General features: G+C 45.6%; 1 protein-coding gene across 6 annotated transcripts in view; it reads left to right on the top strand.

Moving 5' to 3' along the window:
- Positions 1 to 6,056: 6,056 nt before the first annotated feature.
- The window catches only part of LOC126545698 (calcitonin gene-related peptide type 1 receptor-like), a 68,365-nt gene continuing 56,223 nt past the window's right edge, over positions 6,057 to 18,198 (top strand). For 3 of the 6 annotated variants that reach the window (XM_055061923.2, XM_050193646.3, XM_050193647.3), the window contains exon 1: positions 6,059 to 6,490. The gene's annotated coding sequence lies outside the window, so the exon portion shown is untranslated. Of the gene's footprint in view, positions 6,491 to 18,198 lie in introns of all 6 variants that reach the window. The other 3 variants (XM_050193648.3, XM_055061926.2, XM_055061925.2) reach the window with 3 other exon arrangements.

Below are 18,198 nucleotides of genomic sequence, written 5' to 3' on the forward strand. Positions count from 1 at the left end.
ACAAGGATGAAGGCAAGGACCGATTCCTACGGTTATCAACAAAGTACAAAAAAGTCATTTAGAAATGTCATCCGCCTTCCAGAGCATAGATGGTATCACTAATCGCATTGAAACTTCATAAAAACGCGTAACGAAGGAGCTTGTGTGTGGGCTTCCCGTGCGTGAGCAGTGCAGGTATCAAGCAAGGTCTGTGCAGTATGTAAAGAGCTGCGATAAGCGGCTCCTGAGAGAGAGAGAGAGAGAGAGAGAATAATTTTATTGATTGTCCAGAATGGGGTCGGGGGGGGGGGGGGAAGGTTGGAAGTCCGTTCCCTTCCCTCTCAGCCATCGGCCAGGAGCGCCTGCTCCTTGACGGCGGCCTCGGCCATCCGTATAGCCGGGACTGAGTCTCGGCGTCCAAGCTGCGCAGTATTGTCTCCCACTGCTCCGTCGTAGTTATCATTCTTTTTTTTTTCTTTGTCTGCGGTGATGATTGCAGGGCAGGTCCACAGCATGTGTTTGAGGTCCGCCCTTGCTGTGCAGTTTTTACATCTGTCGCTGCGTAGTTCTGGGTAGTAATGACTATATAGTACCGGGTTGTGGTACATCCCTGTCTGTAGTGGTCTCCATGCAACGGATTGTCTTGTGTCTAGTGTTCTGTGTGCCTCTCCAATCGATAATAATCTATGAGCTCTCTGTAAGTCACCGTACGGTCACTACCGGTTCTTCGCGACGACGGCTGCTCTGGTGTATTTCTCACGCTAGCTCGGTCGGTTAATTCCCGAACTAGGTTGTGAGCGTCCCCGTCACCGCGTAGGGCTGTGTGAGCTAGTTCCCATATTATTTGTACACTTCCGAGCCTTGCTCCACTAAACCCCTTCATGATCTTCAGTGCTTCAGTCTAGATGCGTCCTCTCGCGAAGTTTCTGACTGTCGTATTGGAGTCGCTTATTATATGTCTTGCTTGGGCTGGTGCTAACGCCATGGCAATGGCATCTTCTTCCCCAGTCTCAGATGTATACTTGTACGAACCGCGCCTGAGGTTGTCAGGCGGACGTGTTGATTAAAAGTGGCTCCAGGGCCGCTATCTTGTACACGTTCGAAAAGCCGACGTTCAATTTCGCCTCACGCTATTGGACTAGATTGGCCTATAGGCGGAGATATCGGCACAGCCTGGACAATCGCGCGAGGCGAAATCGAACGTCGGCTTTTCGAACGTGTACAAGATAGCGGCCCAGTATACTGCGACGACCTGCACGGCGCTTTTAGCGGCCGGAGCCTGGAGACCACAGAGAATCACGCGGATTGATTCTAGCAGTAGCTTCAGCGTTTTCTCAACGCTTTTAATTCTTTTCACCTCCCTGCTTGTCCGGCTTTAGAAGCACTAGAATTTGCTCCTTGACGTAGAGGAACACTATGGCACAGGGGTCTAGAGGACAGCAAAGAACACACTGTCTTTGCCAGGGGCGACGAATATTTTCCCTATGCTCTGAGCGACCCTGAATTTGCAGTAAGCGTGGTTATCGTCCTCGATGCCGACGCAGGCAGAGGTTGACCACACATTGAGCAGCCTCTCTATGGGTTTGTCTTGCTATTTTTCGGAGAATACGAACTCCCTGTTGCCTCTTCGGGCAATCCTTCGACGTTGCTTCGTGAGAGCCAGGACAGTTGGGACATTTAAACGAAGGTGCCTCACAGTCGGCGGTATTATGTTGTCCGCCGCAACGCTGGCAGGTCGCTTGATTTCTGCACACAGCGCTTACAACCTTGTACTTGTACTTGACTTGTACTTTCTGCACAACGACTGTACATGAAGTACAGTCGCTCTCTTGAGACACATCCGACACTGCAGAGACCTCGGGACGAATGGTCGGACGCGGTGTATCACGTACTCCACTTTGACAGACGCTGGCAAAGCGAATATTAACTTGATGCACTAAGATTTTTTCAAGCGGTGAATCTCAAGAATGCGCACCGATGAACTCGGTAGATTCTTGAGGTCCGCATACTTGATTTCAAGGTCGACATTAAAAATTACACCAGTCGTTGACTCCTTCCCGTAAGTATTAAAGGAACGAACATGAATTGTGCTTAATGTCGGAATAGTTCTTAACAAAATTCTTAACAAAACATCGTTTTATGCATTCGAGCACAAAAGTAGCTGGAACGCCAATGCATTTCACCGCAAAGTTCGGGAATTAATATCTTGAAACTGGTGTCATCCTGAGAATTCGTCCCATGTGGATCCGCCTTGCAAACTCCACGGCTAGAATTTGTAAATTGCTATAGGGGCCATAAGGTAATTAACTATAAAATCAATTAGTGAATTGCTGTTAATTAGTCCATTATGCATTTCATTTTTTTGTGCAAGTAGTGTCCGCCGCTTCAAGTAGGTCAGCTCATGAACTAGAATTGTGCTATCTGCCACAGGCAACCTTTAAGAATTTTTGAAAGTGTTCGCTGAAACATTTTGTATGTCAAACGATGATCTTACGCGTTCTGCCCATTCTGCCGATTCACTTCTAAGGCAGATGTAACAAAAGTTACAGAGCAACCTTTTCTGTTCATGCACTGCGTTGTGGTGGAGTAGCCTGGGTCATTCGTCTTTATAATGTTCTCAACTTGGGAGTCTTGGTTAAGGTGTTTGGGGAAAGCAAGTCATTCGTCTTATGACTACAGCCGGGTTACGACTAAACAGAAAAGGAAGGGGGTAGGGGAGGTTACCGAAATCCGATGCTCTTGGGTGGGATTCCCTCCCCCCTGCCCGAAACTGAACAGGGCTCAGGCTGTTACTTTCAAGCTTTTACAGACGAGATCGTACCTCACCCCGAGAGCGCTTAGTTGGATAGACCCGAACTTTCCGCAATCGTGCTCCAAATGCGGTCACGCGTGCTGCTCCTTCGACCACATGCTCTGGCTGTGCGCGTACAACGCGAGCTCCGACTTTCATAACAAGTCCAAGTGGGACGCCTTGCTGAAGAGCTCGGATTTCCCAAATCAACTACAGGCCGTCCAGAGGGCCCGCGACGTCGCGGAGAGTCACCATCTCCCTGTCCCGTCGTGGGCGGAGCCACCAACTTGATCGGGGAGCCTTCGGTTCCCCCCAATCAAGTTCCTCAGGACACTCTAATAAAGTTCTTGTCACTGTCTTGGGTGGGATAGCAAGCACTGACAGTGATGGGATTTTCGGCGTCCCGAGGAAAGGGGGAGGGAGGGGAGGGGACGGTATTCTTTATGTGGAGCATCCATACTTACAGTCACTCGTGAACCGGTTACCAGTTCCATCGTCCGAAATATTACCAGGTTTCTGTGCAGGCGACTGTCACTCCACTTCAAATTTCCGGAAAATGATAGCATATCGACTGTACGAAACGTTTAAGGACGTCAAGCGCTGTCCCTTTTCAGTAGTTGTCTTTACAGCTATGTGGATTCTTCACAACAGCCCACTTGGTGGTACGGCATACGGGATATTTTAGGGCAGAACACAAAAGCTAAGCACGAAAAAGACAGAAAGTAATCAGCGCATACAGTCGCTAATTAGCAACACATTTTCCTGCCGAGGATAGCTTATGCTTGTTAGCTGTCGCTATACTCATAAAACAAGACACACATTATTTACACAGTATAGCGCAAAAAGCGCACATGTCGATGGAACTTTCGCTACCGCTAGCTAGGCAGACACAGCCACGGCTCTAGCTGATGAGGTATATGCGGTTTCTTTTCAGCAGAATACGACATCCCGTACTGATATGGTGCGTAGTATGCAACAACTGCTCGGATCCATAGTGCATGCGGGGTCAGAAAGGCTTCAATCGACCTGAACAGCCAAATGACGGCCAGAGAAATTCAAGGTTTGTCGGCAGCACGTATGACCGGGTTTGAACAAGAAGACAAGCTCTCTTGTGGGACCCGAAATGTCTCTTTAGTCTTGCGTTACTTATGGTCTGCACGTACGTTATTTTTTAATTATTATTCTTGCCTCCAGAAAGAGCGCAGATTATGTGGATCGCGTGTTCGCATAGTTTTCCGACAGCTCCACGAAGCGCGACCAGTTACGCCTCCATTGTAAGACAGCACCCACAAAACTGGTAACGTGTACTTTGTTAGCCTTCAAGGGAAAGTCTTTTTTCGGTACGAGTAGCGTAGGACATGGCTTTTCTGTTCCTTGAAGAAAGCAGAAGTCAAGGCTAAGGGAAAGCAGAATCTGTCTTTTCACTTATATGGAAGTGTACCGGTGTTACACTCACGTGAAGGGGGGGGGGGGGGGGGGGGGTGCACTATAGATTAAGAAAATTCACGATATTCGTATATTCAGAGCACACATAGAGTTTGCTCGCTACACTTGGTGCTTACATCGCATTTGCCTGGAATGCGATTAATGTGCTTATAAAGTTAGCTAATTATGCAGTAATTTAATATGTATTGTACTATACGCAATGCTAATTTCAGTTATCCTATACTGGGTGATCATTTTTATGTTTTACGGAATTTTTAAAAATAGCCTGTTGCAGCTAACATAATTCTAGTACTTGAGCTGGATTATTTAGAGAGACGGACATTACTCGCACGAGAACTCGAGACACCCATTCAACTAATGAACAAAAATTCACTAATTATCTTCTGAATTCATTATCTTACTGCGCATATTGCAATTGAAGAACTGTAACCAGCGAGTTTGCAAGGCGCATCCACTTGGAATAAACTTTCAGAATGATGCCAGTTGGGAAATATGCGCCATCAAACTCGCCAGTAAAAATGCACTATTGTTCCATTTACTTTTTTAACAAAACGCTCGTTTATGCATTGAAGCACAAAAGTAACTGGAACGCCCATGTATTTCATCCCACGCTTTGAGAAATAATATCTCGAGACTGGTGTCATCCTGGAAATTCATTTTAAGTGGATACGTCCTGAAAGCTCAACGGCTACAATTTGTAAATTGCAATATGGCCCGTAAGGTAATTAATAAAGCGGTTAATTATTGAGTTTTTGTTAATTGGTTGAATATGTGATTCGATTTCTCGTGCCAGTAGTGTCCTTAAATGATCCAGCTCATGGACAAGAATTATGCTACCTACCATAGGAGACTTTTCAAGATGCCATGAAACATAAAAATGATCTCCCCCGTATATCGTATGTATCTTCGAAGCATACGCACGCAGGACGCGTTCCGGCATGACTGACTGCAACTTTCTGAGCAAGTGCTTTTTTAGAAGCCCCGAACGGAGAGCGTCTTTATAAAACGGGCCTTAATTACGTATTGCAATCCATTCTTGAAAGCACAGGCACATACTACGAGTAGGTTCCGTGACTTGGTGCATGGGAGAAAAGCACAATTGTCTTGTCCCTACTTCGGTTGGGTATGTACTATCGAAGCTTGCGTTCCTTCTTTTCAGTTCAGAGTGCTGCCAGACGCTTGTTTTCCTGCTAGTTTTTTCTTGTGTGATAGATGCAACGCCTCTTGACGTTCACCCTATACATTTTGCGTTTCCTCTTGGTAATTGTAGGCTCTGTAGTGCAAGTTGAGAAGTAAGAAGCTAACAAACTCCTTTGTGAAGTTCGTTGCTGCAGTTCACTAAGCGCGTGAAATCGGGGAAAAGCGGGCCCAAATTTCCAATTGTGCCCCCTCGAATTAGTCATCGTGCTGCCTGTCTTGCGAGTGATTACCGTTTCGATTAATGTCCGCAGCAACGCTGAACGACGCCCAGCGTTCAGTTTGTGTCATTTATTTTTCGCTACTCGCCACGTTATACACACGCACCGCATTCGGAGCCTTCGAGCGCGGTGAGGCTTCATGCCACTGCACGCGGTGTTCCAATCCATTGATATTTCCGTGTTTCTTCGCTGCATTAGCCGTAATCACGTAATTCGCGACTCTGCCAGCGATCTCGATGCGTCGTGGTTCTGATGATCACTCGCGTGAGGGATTTGATGTACGTCTTCTCAACGATGGATGCCGTGTCGGTGCTAAAACACCGTTCCTTATCGTTCTTAAGAGTTGCAAGACGCCGGTGCGTACCGGCCCGGCGCCGTACCTCTATCGGCGCGCTATCGTCGGGCAAGAGCTTATCGCAGACCGTGGCAAGGTGCGTGTCGCGGGCGAATCCGGCCGAGCCCAGCGAGGACTCCCGAAGCTGGTCCCGCACCTGCGTCAGCGTGGGAGCGTCCAAACGACGTTCCCGGACGCCGGCTAGTCTCCTCGCGCGTAGCCCCGGCGACTGTGTGCCTCAACGGTGAGCTGCGGCTTTCTCAGTCATCGACGCAACGTCCGCACGTAATCTTTAACTGCTGTAGTAGCGTTCGCTGGAGCGAAGTCAGTCGACGTCCAAAAGAGCGCCTACCGCGATCCACTGCGGCTCGAAGGCACAGAGCCCCTCGCCGACTGACAAGACTCGACCTCTTTGTAACCGCACAGGGTGACCCACAATCGGGAAACAACCAGGAAGCAGCAGTCGGCCCCGACGACCTGACTGACACCGTTAAACCGCCACGGTATAACAAGGACGTAGAGGTGAGCGCGTTATTTTCTCCCCGCTTTCGGTGGCATCGAGAAGCGTTGAACCTAACTGCGCACAATGAATTTGGAAAAGCCCCAACCTTTATTTGGCCCTCCAACGTTGCTCTCATACCGCCGCATTATACTCAAGTCGGGTTTTAGTTTTCGCGGTTTAATAGCTGTGCCGCGGCGGTATAATCATATACCTTCAAGTTTGAGAGCACGCTTGTATTATAGTATATACGAAGGAGCCGACGCACCAGGACATCCACCATCTCCCAGTACTTGCTGCGTATGGAAGCAGCCCAGTGAGCGATCCGCCACAATAGTGTTGCAATGTTTACCTCGGAAAGGCCCGAGTGTCTCGTTGTAAGGATAGCCCGTCCAGGGCGCAGTTGACACAGGCGAATGTAACTGCACCGTGAACCGCATCCTATCAGTAAACCTATCAGCGGTTAGCGAAAGCCAGAGGAAATCGCGAGATTCTCTTCGTACGCTCTCGTACAACGTTAAACATGAAAGTTGGCGACTCTAGGCGCTCACAATGATAAGTTGGTGAGGTCTTCATTGACCCAAGAAACCCATCTTTGATTTTTGTGTCGTAACTATCCCAAACTCGGCACTCGTCCATCTGTGATTATTCTGAAAAAAGAAAAAGAAAGCGTATATTCAAGCGTATACTGTACAAATATGCTACTCAATAATGTATTTGGCGAAAAAAAAAAATTGGCAGTTTCGCCTGAAGGGCGAAGCACTGACTGCGATAGCAAGGTTTGCTTGGTCGCGGCATCGAATCCCGGCCACGGCGGCCGCATTTCGATGTGATCGAAAAGCGAAAACACCCGTGTACTTACATTTAGGTGCACGTTAAAGAACCCCAGGTGGTCCAAATTTCCGGAGTCCCCCACTACGGCGTGCCTCACAATCAGAAAGTGGTTTTGGCACGTAAAACCCCATATTTTTCATTTAATTAAGGTTTGCTTGAACTTCTCAGACGGTGTTCTAACTATACGCGGGTCCCTATAACGCGGACGCGACAAACGCGCGTGCGGCAAAATTTATTGCACCCCGAAAAGCTTTAACGCGTAAGGCCTGTAATATCTGGGCACAGGCGCTCCTACGTTGCCCGTAAAGAGCCAAACCAGCAAAACTACATCAATTTCAGGTTTGAGCACTGATATTGCTTTGCCCTGTTAGTATGTATAGCCCGAGAAGACTTGATAAAAGGCGCTCTTTGTGATTGTTACGTTTTAAGGCATGTGTTTGTGGGCTGGCATCCTCAAAATTCTGAGGAATAATTTAGTAAATAATAATAATAATAATAATAATAATAATAATCTTTATTACATCCAGTCATGTCATGGTTACAGATCCAGCCCGCATAAGCAACATTGCTTGTGTGCGAGGCTGGGCAGTCAGCTGGTAGTACTGATATGTGTACAAATAAATAAATTAATAAAAAGAATATAGGAAAAAAATGATATTGCAAAAGTGAACAAAAGATATTATTTGAACAAAAGATATTATTGCATCAACAGGGAAAAAAAATACACATTGACATTAGAGATGACTTCGCAATCAGGTTCGCACGCTTCAAATCCCGAAGAAAACATCAAAGAATATGGACATTACGTATCACCCATGACCTTAAATGTGATTTTATCTGTTTAAATGTTCCCGCGATATCATTCTCATTCAATTTATTGAAATTAGCCGGCACGTAGAAAGCACGAGTTCTCTTGCCGTAGTTTGTGTACACACGAGGTACCACATATTTTTTCTGTCTGACGTAAGCTGCGAGATTTCACGTTCAAGTCTTTGAATTTAGTAGAAAAATAACTTTTACACATGGCGTCGAACAAAACTTGTTGCTCTACAAACAACATGTCTGACTGGTACATGCTCAGCAAGAGATCTTCCCCGTGACCAAGTGTGCCATACGAGAGGCTGTAGGCAATTTTTTTTAGGATGCGGTTAATTATCTTAAGTCTACTAGAGGAAGCAAAGCCATAAATTGTTATTCCGTACTTTATGATCGATTCCCCAAGTGCCTTGTAAACCATTTTACGAATATTTACATCACAGAAAGATTTTAGGGCATACAAATGAGCGCACACAGCACGTAAGCGCTTTGCGAGCTCTTGAATGTGGACATTCCATGACAATGTGTCGTCGAAGTGTAGCCCCAGGTATTTTGTGCTATTTACCAGAGCTACCGGAGGACATGAGCATGCAAGACAGTCACTGGTGTGGAGATAAACAGGGGAAATATCCGTGACTGCTTTATATGGGCTGTGAAAACACATATTAGTCTTCGATTTATTAATGAACATTTTGTTATCAATGAACCAATCAAGTAGTTTACAGACATCATACTGTAACACTCTAGCGGCTTCGTAAGAAGCCGCTAGAGTGCTAAAGCACGCTCTAATGCGAAGACGTGGGATCGTTCCTCATCTGCGGCAAGTTGTTTTTTCATCCACTTTCATCGCCATTAATTTATAATTTCTTTAATTCAATTAGTAAGTACAAGTAATATCCCCTATGTTCTCCTTGGTGTCTTTATCTGTTGGCTTCTCTCGGTGAGGGAGCCATTACTTCTACGAGAAATAGAAAGGTCTAATTTAGTAATTAACATAATCACGCTAATTAACTGTATAATTAATTACTTTACGGCACATATTTCATTTACGAAACGTAGCCGGTGAGTTCGGAAGGCGTATGCACTTGGAATGAATACTCAGGAATGCACCAGTTTCGAGATATTAATTTTCAAAGTGTCCGGCGAAATTCATTGGCGTTCCAGTTACTTTTGTGCTTTAATGCATAAAACAGCTTTCTCCTAAAAGAATTTAGTGGAACAACACCGCATTTTTACCACACCTTTGACGACGCACATCTCGAAACCCGATGCTATCCTCACAATTCGTTATAAGTCGACAAGCCTTACATACTCACTAGCTATATACTATTCGAAGTATATGTGCCGTAAAGTAATTAATCAGAAAGTTCATTAGTGCAATTGTGCTAATTATTCAATTGTGCATTTTGACTTCTCTTAAATGTAATGGCCCCATCAACTAGTAATTTAGATCAAGGAAGGGGTAAACAGCACGTAAGACGAGGACAAGTGAAAGAACGACAACATAAGCGCTGACTTATTTAAAAACGTTGTCTTTATTGCAACAAGGCAATATATAGAAACCAGGCACAGCTATCCCGCATGCACCAAGCATATCGTGAATGATAAAAGGTATTGATTAAACTTTTTGTGTAGAAAGGATGAATCATCATCATTGTGGAAAATGTGGCTGCGAACCGAATTTCCGTGCGTGTAGGTTATCGGCAGATACCGACAGACTCACGCCCGTTCGATAGCCCAAGCACACGCTGTTCACAAATAAGGCAATGTATGCGTGAGCACTGCTTCGATAGCTTTACGCAAAATAGAAATCGCATTTTTAGACCACTCCCGAGGAACAATGACCTTTCTAAATTGATTATTCATGCTTTCTATAGGCACAAAAACTTTAATCAATGCCTTTTTGGCAATATGCTCGGCGCATGCGGGGCAGCTGTGCCTGGTTTCACCTGCTTGTCCTTTCCTTCTTTTTTTAATAAATGTTTTTCCTCCTCCTGCTCTATATATTTCCTTGTTTCAATAAACACAACGTTGACAGTCAGCACTTGTGTTGTCGTTCCTTCAAGTATAATCGTCTTACGCGCTGTTTACCACGTCCAAATATGCAACACCAACTAGCCCAACGTCGATCCCTCATTTAGATCAAGGGTTAGAATTTCGCTATCTGCTGCAGACCATTTTTAAAAATTCGGTGCAACTAAAAAAAAAAAAAAGAGAACACCCTGTATAAGACATTCCAAAATTTCCACGTAGAAAGCTGCAGTGACAGTTCGACCTTCGATTATGAATTCGTGGTGCACAATTATGTGGCAGTCAAAAAACAAGATCAACATGACTGATTTTGCTTTGCTTATCTTCGCTTTCTTTCATTAATTCTTTGCGGGGCGTCCTGACATATTGCGTCATTACTGTAGCCTTCTCGGCCTTCCCGAAAACGCTGGACCCATTTGAACACATTTATTTCGTTTAGGGCTTCTTTTTCACACGCCTTTCGCAACATTTGATTAATTTCTGCACCATTCGTGATTAATTTCACTAGAAACTTGATATCAATCCTGTGTTCCGTCTGTTTGTCGATCTGCGTTACGACAAGACCAAAAATGGGCTGCACAAAAAAAAAAAAAATGCGTGCATAAAATTCTGGCTTACAGTTAGTACAGCTTGCACAGAAGGTCACTGGGGTATTCTCGAGTGGGTAGATCGAGAAAGCAGAGCACCCACCCATTTTCCCCAATTCTTTGCTGACTCACTGCAAGAATTTTTGGGACGACCTATAGTCTGTATAGGGTCCTCAATGATTCGTAAATTCGATTTTTCATATTTCGCAATTATGGTGTACGCTTATATTAGAAACTTGATTTGACACTTCTAAGGCGTTTTTTTTTTTCTTTAATTCTGGGATTTCACGTGCCAGAACCACGATTTGATTATGAGGCACGCTGTAGTGGGGGACTCCGGATTAACCTTGACCACCAAGGGATCTTTAACGTGCCCCCCAATGCACGGGACACGGGCGTTTTTGCATTTCGCCCCCATCGAAATGCGGCCGCCGCGGCCTGGATTTGATCCAGCCACCACGGCGGGCCTCTAAAGTGGTCGTGCTCGGAGATATTCACCATCAAATTTAACGCTCAGTACGGTAATTTCGCACTGAGCGACGAGAGTCTCGATACAAAGACGAAACTCCAACATGTGACGTAGCCGATTGAGGGATAAATGGAGAAGTCAGTCTTCTTTTCGCCAGCTGAGAGCAGCACCGCAGTTGGTACCAGCTCCGCCCGATCTCTAGAAGTATACTTTACATGGGCTGATGAGGGGGTCATTGTTGAGGGGGTTATAGATTGTTGTCGAGGGCCTTGACATAAAAGAAAATGATGCGTGACTAAGTGTCAAGAACCCTTACAACAACATGACAACGCTCAGAGGGTGGCACAAGAGAAGGGAGAAATAATAGCCATAAACAAACCAATAAACAAACCAATCATCATCCAGAATCGGAAGGCACACCTTCATTTTCTCCTTCTCCCTTCTTTCACTTTTTTTTTACTTTTTACCTCATTATAATATTGGAGAAGTTGATTAATTCAAACTAACTATGTAAATAGGCGGAATGCAAAAAATAATCTGAGTATCTCCAAGCGACGGCAAACAACATTACCTTGTTCATCTTGTAAAACGGGGTTTACTCCGCTATAAACACACGGACAACAGAAGTAGAAATGGACACGACGCGCGCAGACTCACAGCTGAATTTTATTGGATGAAAGATGACATACATCTACAATGATCAAAATCAAGACATGATGATGATGATGATGATGATGATGATGAAACAAACCAATTGCCAACACAAACAATTGGAGAGTGATGACAATACACGAGTGAATGAAAGGGCAGTGCGATCAAAGGAATCTGAGAATGAGAAAAAAAACGCGACATGCAGTACATAAGAAAGCTTAGCGCTAGCCAAGGACCAGCAGTTATGTATTCAGATGCTTGCTGAAAGAATCAAGTGATACACTTTTCTTAATCAATGACATAATTGTAGGGCGGCGATTAAGAAGATCGGGAATTTGGTAATTTAGCCTTTGAGTGCCATAATTTGTGCGTTTTTTTTTTGTTTTGTTTTTTTCAGGAACATGGTGTGTCGCAAGTGATAGCTCTAATCTCTTTGAAGATAACTCCAGAAAAGTATATCCAATTCAGTTTTTGTTTGTTGAAAGATATAAACCTGCCAATTTTTTCCTAGTGATGTCTTCAATGCGCAGTACAGGATTTTTGCAAAAATAGGTGTAGTATGGTTTAGATATGGTGCATTCTTAATCAGACGGACAACTTTTTTTTTTTAATAGAAACAAATTTGACATGTTAGTTCGTGTTGTGAATACCCAAACAAACAGGAAGTAATGAATGGAGGAGTGTATCGAATACTGTCTACGTGTGGCGACCAGCTTAGATTTTCCTGGAACAGGACACCAAGAAAGCTGTGTGTGGAAACGCACTCAATAGTGTCGATCGATCTCTATGAAATGGTATGAGCATATTATGCTTAAGGGACTCTTTTCGCGGATGGAAAATGACGTACTTGGTTTTTTCATGTTTATTTCCATTTCATTCGCCTGTACCCATAACGCAAGACCTTGCAGCGAGTCATTAGTTTCTTTTTGGAGAATAACCAAATTTGTACTAGAGAAGAATACATTATTGTGTCATCGGCATATAGTATAATCGATGGTGCGTTGGGTATGTTAACAATGTCATTAATATACAGGGTGTCCCACCTATCACGCACCGATAATTAAAAATATGCAAACGTCACGTAGCTGGACAGAAACAAGGTAATGTTGTAGAGCAGTAGAGCGGCAGGTTGGGCTAGTTGGTAGAAGTTCATCTTATAAAACGGGGTTTACTGCGGACGGGGTTTACTGTGGTATAAACACACGGACAACAGAAGTGAAAAGTGAAAAAGAGACAAAGAAGGTGTGCCTTCCGCTTCTGGAAAAAAACAAAAATTTTATACCGTCATAGGGATCGTCGTACACGGGAGCTGTTCGAGGCCTATGTTATAAAGAAGAAAGCGCGTGTACGTGTTAGCGATCCTTTCATTGTGCTTGCTGATTGTGAGGTGCAATTTCTGGACGCAAGATTGTGACGGCAGCGATTTTGGATGGCCTATCAGCATGATGACGTCATTTTGATAATTTTATATATATGTCATCTTTCACCCAATAAAATTCAGTTGTGAGTCTGCGCGCGTCCTGTCCATATTTACTTCTCTTGTCCGTGTGTTTATAGCGAAGTAAATTAACCCTGTCTTACAAGATTAACAAAGTAATGTTGTTTACCGGCGCTTGGAGATAATCGGATTATTTTTTGCATTCCGCCTATTTACATAAATAGTCTTAATTAATCAACTTCGCAAATATTATAATGAGGTGAAAAGTGTCAAAGAGAAAATTGTAGAGCAACATGAAAAACTCCCGATACAGCTTTCTGTTGCTCAGCTCGTGCTACATAAAAGTGTTTTTCCGAGCGCGAAAGAAGTCCGCAAATACACGCAAAGTGTCTCGATCGGCCAGTGGCGCGGCTATTGTAAGTAAACGTTGTGTATAATATGTGGCTCTTGCCTGTTTAGTATCTCAACCTAGTTTCTTAAATTCTGCCAAATAATCTGGACATTTAGTTTCGACAAATGTGGCCAACAGCTTGTTCCTATACCTCATTCTCTTTAATAGGGAATTGTCGATCCATTGTTTCCGGCATTTACTGTTTTTAATTACTTAGATAGGTAACGCATTCATATACGTTTCTGTAATTTTGTGCGTAAATAACGCATATGCAGTGGTCGAGTCATTAGATTGAAGTAGATCCTCCTAGTCAACTGTCGCGATCAAGTTTAGAAGAACTGCAATTGTGTCTGGATTAATTTGGGGGTATGTCACCGTTTGTAGATGCACACATACTTTTGGGGGCAAAATTAAAGATGAGTAAGTGGTCACTAGCTAATGACACTTGTTAGAACACCGGCGGATCCGCCGCGGTGGCTTAGCGGCTATGGTGCTGCGATGCTAAGCACGAGGTCGCCCGTGTTCCGTGCGTTGGGGGGGCACGTTAACGATCCCACCTGGTGGTCACAATTATTCCGGCGTCCGCCATTACGGCGTGCCTCGTAATCAAATCGTGGTGTTTGCACGTAAAACCCCAGAATTCAATTCATGACACATGGTTAACATCTTGGTTCGTAAAACACAGGTCAAGCAAAGTCTTGCTAGTTTCCGTTACTCCTGTCGGTACACGCATTTCGTTCTCGTAATCAAATGACTCAAAAAGATCAAGGAGCTTTTGCTTGTTTGGGCTCAGTGACATCATATCCATGTTCCAATCACCACAAAAGAAAACAGGAATATGAAGCAAAGCACAATATTCTAATACATGTTCTAAAGATTCCAAAGCATCGCATTGCTCAGCAATGTTAGTTCAGCATAGCTCAGCATAGTTTCCAGCCCGCTGCACTTTCATAGTTACCTTTCTTTTTTGTCGCTTTTCATTGTTGTGGCGCGACACGTACAAAAAAGGAACAAAATGGGAAGTGAGCGCACGCCCACCTCGCGAGCGGTACAGCAACGAAAGGAATTTCGAACTGATTTGTCCAAATGGCTCACTTTAGCTCGAAGTCGCGGTTTTGATACTCATGGTGGCGGCCGCATTCGGACGGCGACGGTATGCGCTCGTGTACCGCGCATCGGGTGCACGTTGAAGAACCCCGGGTGGCCGAAATCAACCCGGTATCTCTCGCTACGCCGTGCCTCATGATCACGTCATGGTTTTGGCGTGCAAAACCCCAGGATTACTAGTTTATAAGGTTGACCTGGAGAACATGTAAAAGCGACAAGGCGTTGTTGTAATCATTGGGTGTTGCTAAAGGGAAACAGCCGTGTGACACTGTATAAGCTAGACCAGTGCCTCCCAGCTTAGCACAGTGATAAACAGTAGGATTTCTCTTGGCAGCTTTTAACAACTGAGCTGACGGCTTGTCGCTTTCGCTCGGTCGCCGAGTCCGTTATAGACAAGTTTGTTTGAGGCACCCTTGGAGATTGCTGCTACCGCGCAGGCGTGAAGCGCGAGCACGCGCTCATTTGGCTCTTGCGCATCGCCGCAGAAATAATTATTTGCGCTAATTATATTCGGATAATTATCCGACTAAACAATAGAAATAAATGCTAAATTTGCGGAAGACGACGGCAAACAGAAATACGCCAGTCCTGCAAGCAGCGGGTCTGCACATGGCATAGCCCTGTCGAGAACCGCTACACAATGACTTACAAGAAATCAATAAAAACCCAAGCCGGAAAAGTCTAAGCGTTGGTTTGAGGATTATTATGCAAAACACTAAACTAATGTTAAATAGCCCGGAATAGCCTGGCAAGGGAACAACCAGTTCGCAATTCGAAATCAACCTCGCGAAGGTGAGAAAGATTGCATTTATCTACGTATATAAGCCAAGTAGCCAACGGAGACCCGGATACGTCTTTACAATTGCTAGGCAGCACAGCGGGGCGTGGCACGAGACGGTCATTTCAGGAAGCGGCCGACATTTGTGCGCAGCTAGCTAGTTCGAGTAAGAGCGGGTGCGAGCGAGAAAATGTGGCGGCTTTTGCTCCTTGAATATCTGACTTAGACTATAGGTTTTTTTATTGGGTTTTACGTGCCGAAACCACTTTCTGATCATGAGGCACGCCGTAGTGGAGGACTCCGGAAATTTGGACCACCTGGGGTTCCTTAACGTGCACCTGAATCTAAGTACATGGGTGTTTTCGCATTTCACACCCATCGAAATGCGGCCGCCGTGGCCAGGATTCGATCCCGCGACCTCGTGCTTAGCAGCCCAACACCATAGCCACTAAGCAACTACGGCGGGCACTTAGCCTATAGGTACTACGGAGAAGTTCCGTTACTCGTTTTGTATGCGTTTGACCCTATAGGCGTGCCGGTATTGCGGCGTAAGGTCGCGCGCTGGCCATGTCCATGGGGCGCGAGTTTGTTTACGCTCCGACACTGGTTGCCGGAGCAGCGAACCAGGTGAAGCAGTGGCGCGGACACCCCATGTGGTTATCGCTGTGTCTAAAGGTACGTCGAATGGACGCGAATCCCAGAAGCTAAAGGTACACCGGGCAGACTTTCGAGCGCCGCTCGTGCTGAGTCATTCATGCCGTATAATACCATTCTCGCGCCCAACAGCGCTCCCTACTTTCTAAATAACATCACTGATTTTCCCGGGGGAGCAGTAGCGGCCGTACTAAACACCGGGCCTGATCTGAAGAACGCTTTTCAAAATTCACGGAAAGCAGCATACGAAACGCCTGGCACGGGCTAAGATACTGCTCCAGGAGAGCAGGCCCTGTCTCTACTACGGCTCCTACTGCTCCCCCGGGAAAATCACTGATGTTATTTTAAAGGTACAGCGCCGTATGGCACTAGAAAGATTTAATCAGGCATGACAGACTCAGCACCAGCGCCACAGGCGCGAGAGAGTCTGTCAGGTATACCTTTAGCTTCTGGGAGTCGCGTACGTGCGACGCACCTTTCGACATAGCGATCACCAAATGGGGCGTCCGTGCCCACTGATTAGCCTGCTTCACCGCGCCAGCAGCCAGCGTCGGAGCGTAAACAAACTCGACCTCACTCCGCAGTGCCGGCACGCCTAGGCGCAAACTCGTACAAAACGAGCAAAGAAACCTCTCCTAGGCTAACAAGGAGCAAAAGCCCCCACATTTTCTCTCTCGCACCCGCTCTTACTCGTGCTTGCGCACAAACGTCGGGCGATTACTGAAATGCCCGTCTCGTGCACGCCCCGCTGCGCTGCCTAGCGATTGTAAAGTCCCGACCCGGATCACGAGAAGGAAGTTTGCAGACGAACAGCATTGAGTGTGAACACATATGACACCAGGCCATGTCCTGCAGCTTACCGATATTCTTCAAAATAAAAGTATACGTTTACGCTTAACGAAGCCCACATCTATATATATACTCACAGCCTCATCGCAGTTAAGAATCTCAAACAAGCAACGAAAACGTTGCGTATTCGTGAGCAGACACACAAAATTCATAATTCTACACGTATTAACGTTACTGTCCACTGGGTGCAGGCGCGTGGTCATGACCACAGCAATGATCTTGTGGACCGCGCTGCTCGCTCTTTCTAGACACCCGTAACTCCTCCTCTTTCCCTTCCGTTTGACACCCGCTCTGTTTTCATGGCCCGAAAATCCATCCTCTGGCGTGACACATGTTGGCGTGACACGCGTGCCCTCATCCCCCCAGCGTGTCTGCTCCCTCCCCCACAATCTTTCTCGGATGGAGCAAGGCTCTCTCCGGAGACTTCTGGCCGGGGCGCTCCTCACACCAGCCTGCGTCTGCAGTGGACGCCCGCCATCAACTTTGGACGTGTCCTGGGAGAAAGACAATTCGCGAAAGTGTGCTCGAAAATGTAAAATTGAACAGGGATCAAGCTGAAGACTATATGAAACATGGACTATGGACAACACATTTTATAAGCCATTGTAGCAGTATCTCTAAAAACGGGCCTGCACGCTTATGTCTAGCTTTATTATGACGTTATGCCGCGTGGGAAAACAAGCGCAAAAAAATCATAAATAAATAAATGAATAAACGTATTAAATTCAATTCAGCTTTATTCAACGTCCGTCAGATGTTTGGAGCACGGACAAAAGCCTGAAAAGGTTTGACTTGGTCTATAATCGGTGCATCCTATACCAGTACCCGTCCAAGCATGCAGCCGTCGTCCCGACATCGTTATGACATCAGGCCACCTTCAGAGCTTCACCCTCACCATATGGGGAAAGAAAGATAACCGCCACTGGGGATAGAACTTACGTTCCTGCGACAATGTACAGCTGGGAGACAGACGCGCTGACTGTGCGTGAGATATTGCGTAATAATGTTCTTGGCCATTGGTGCGGGGTTTTGTGCGCCATGTAGATTCTGACAGTGGTGGCCGTCTGTGCGTGTATTGCAAATTCCGCAGTAGGCTATACTACTGCGGATGAATACGACATTGTGC

Source organism: Dermacentor andersoni, chromosome 1 (assembly GCF_023375885.2).
Source record: "Dermacentor andersoni chromosome 1, qqDerAnde1_hic_scaffold, whole genome shotgun sequence".
NCBI lineage: Eukaryota > Metazoa > Arthropoda > Arachnida > Ixodida > Ixodidae > Dermacentor > Dermacentor andersoni.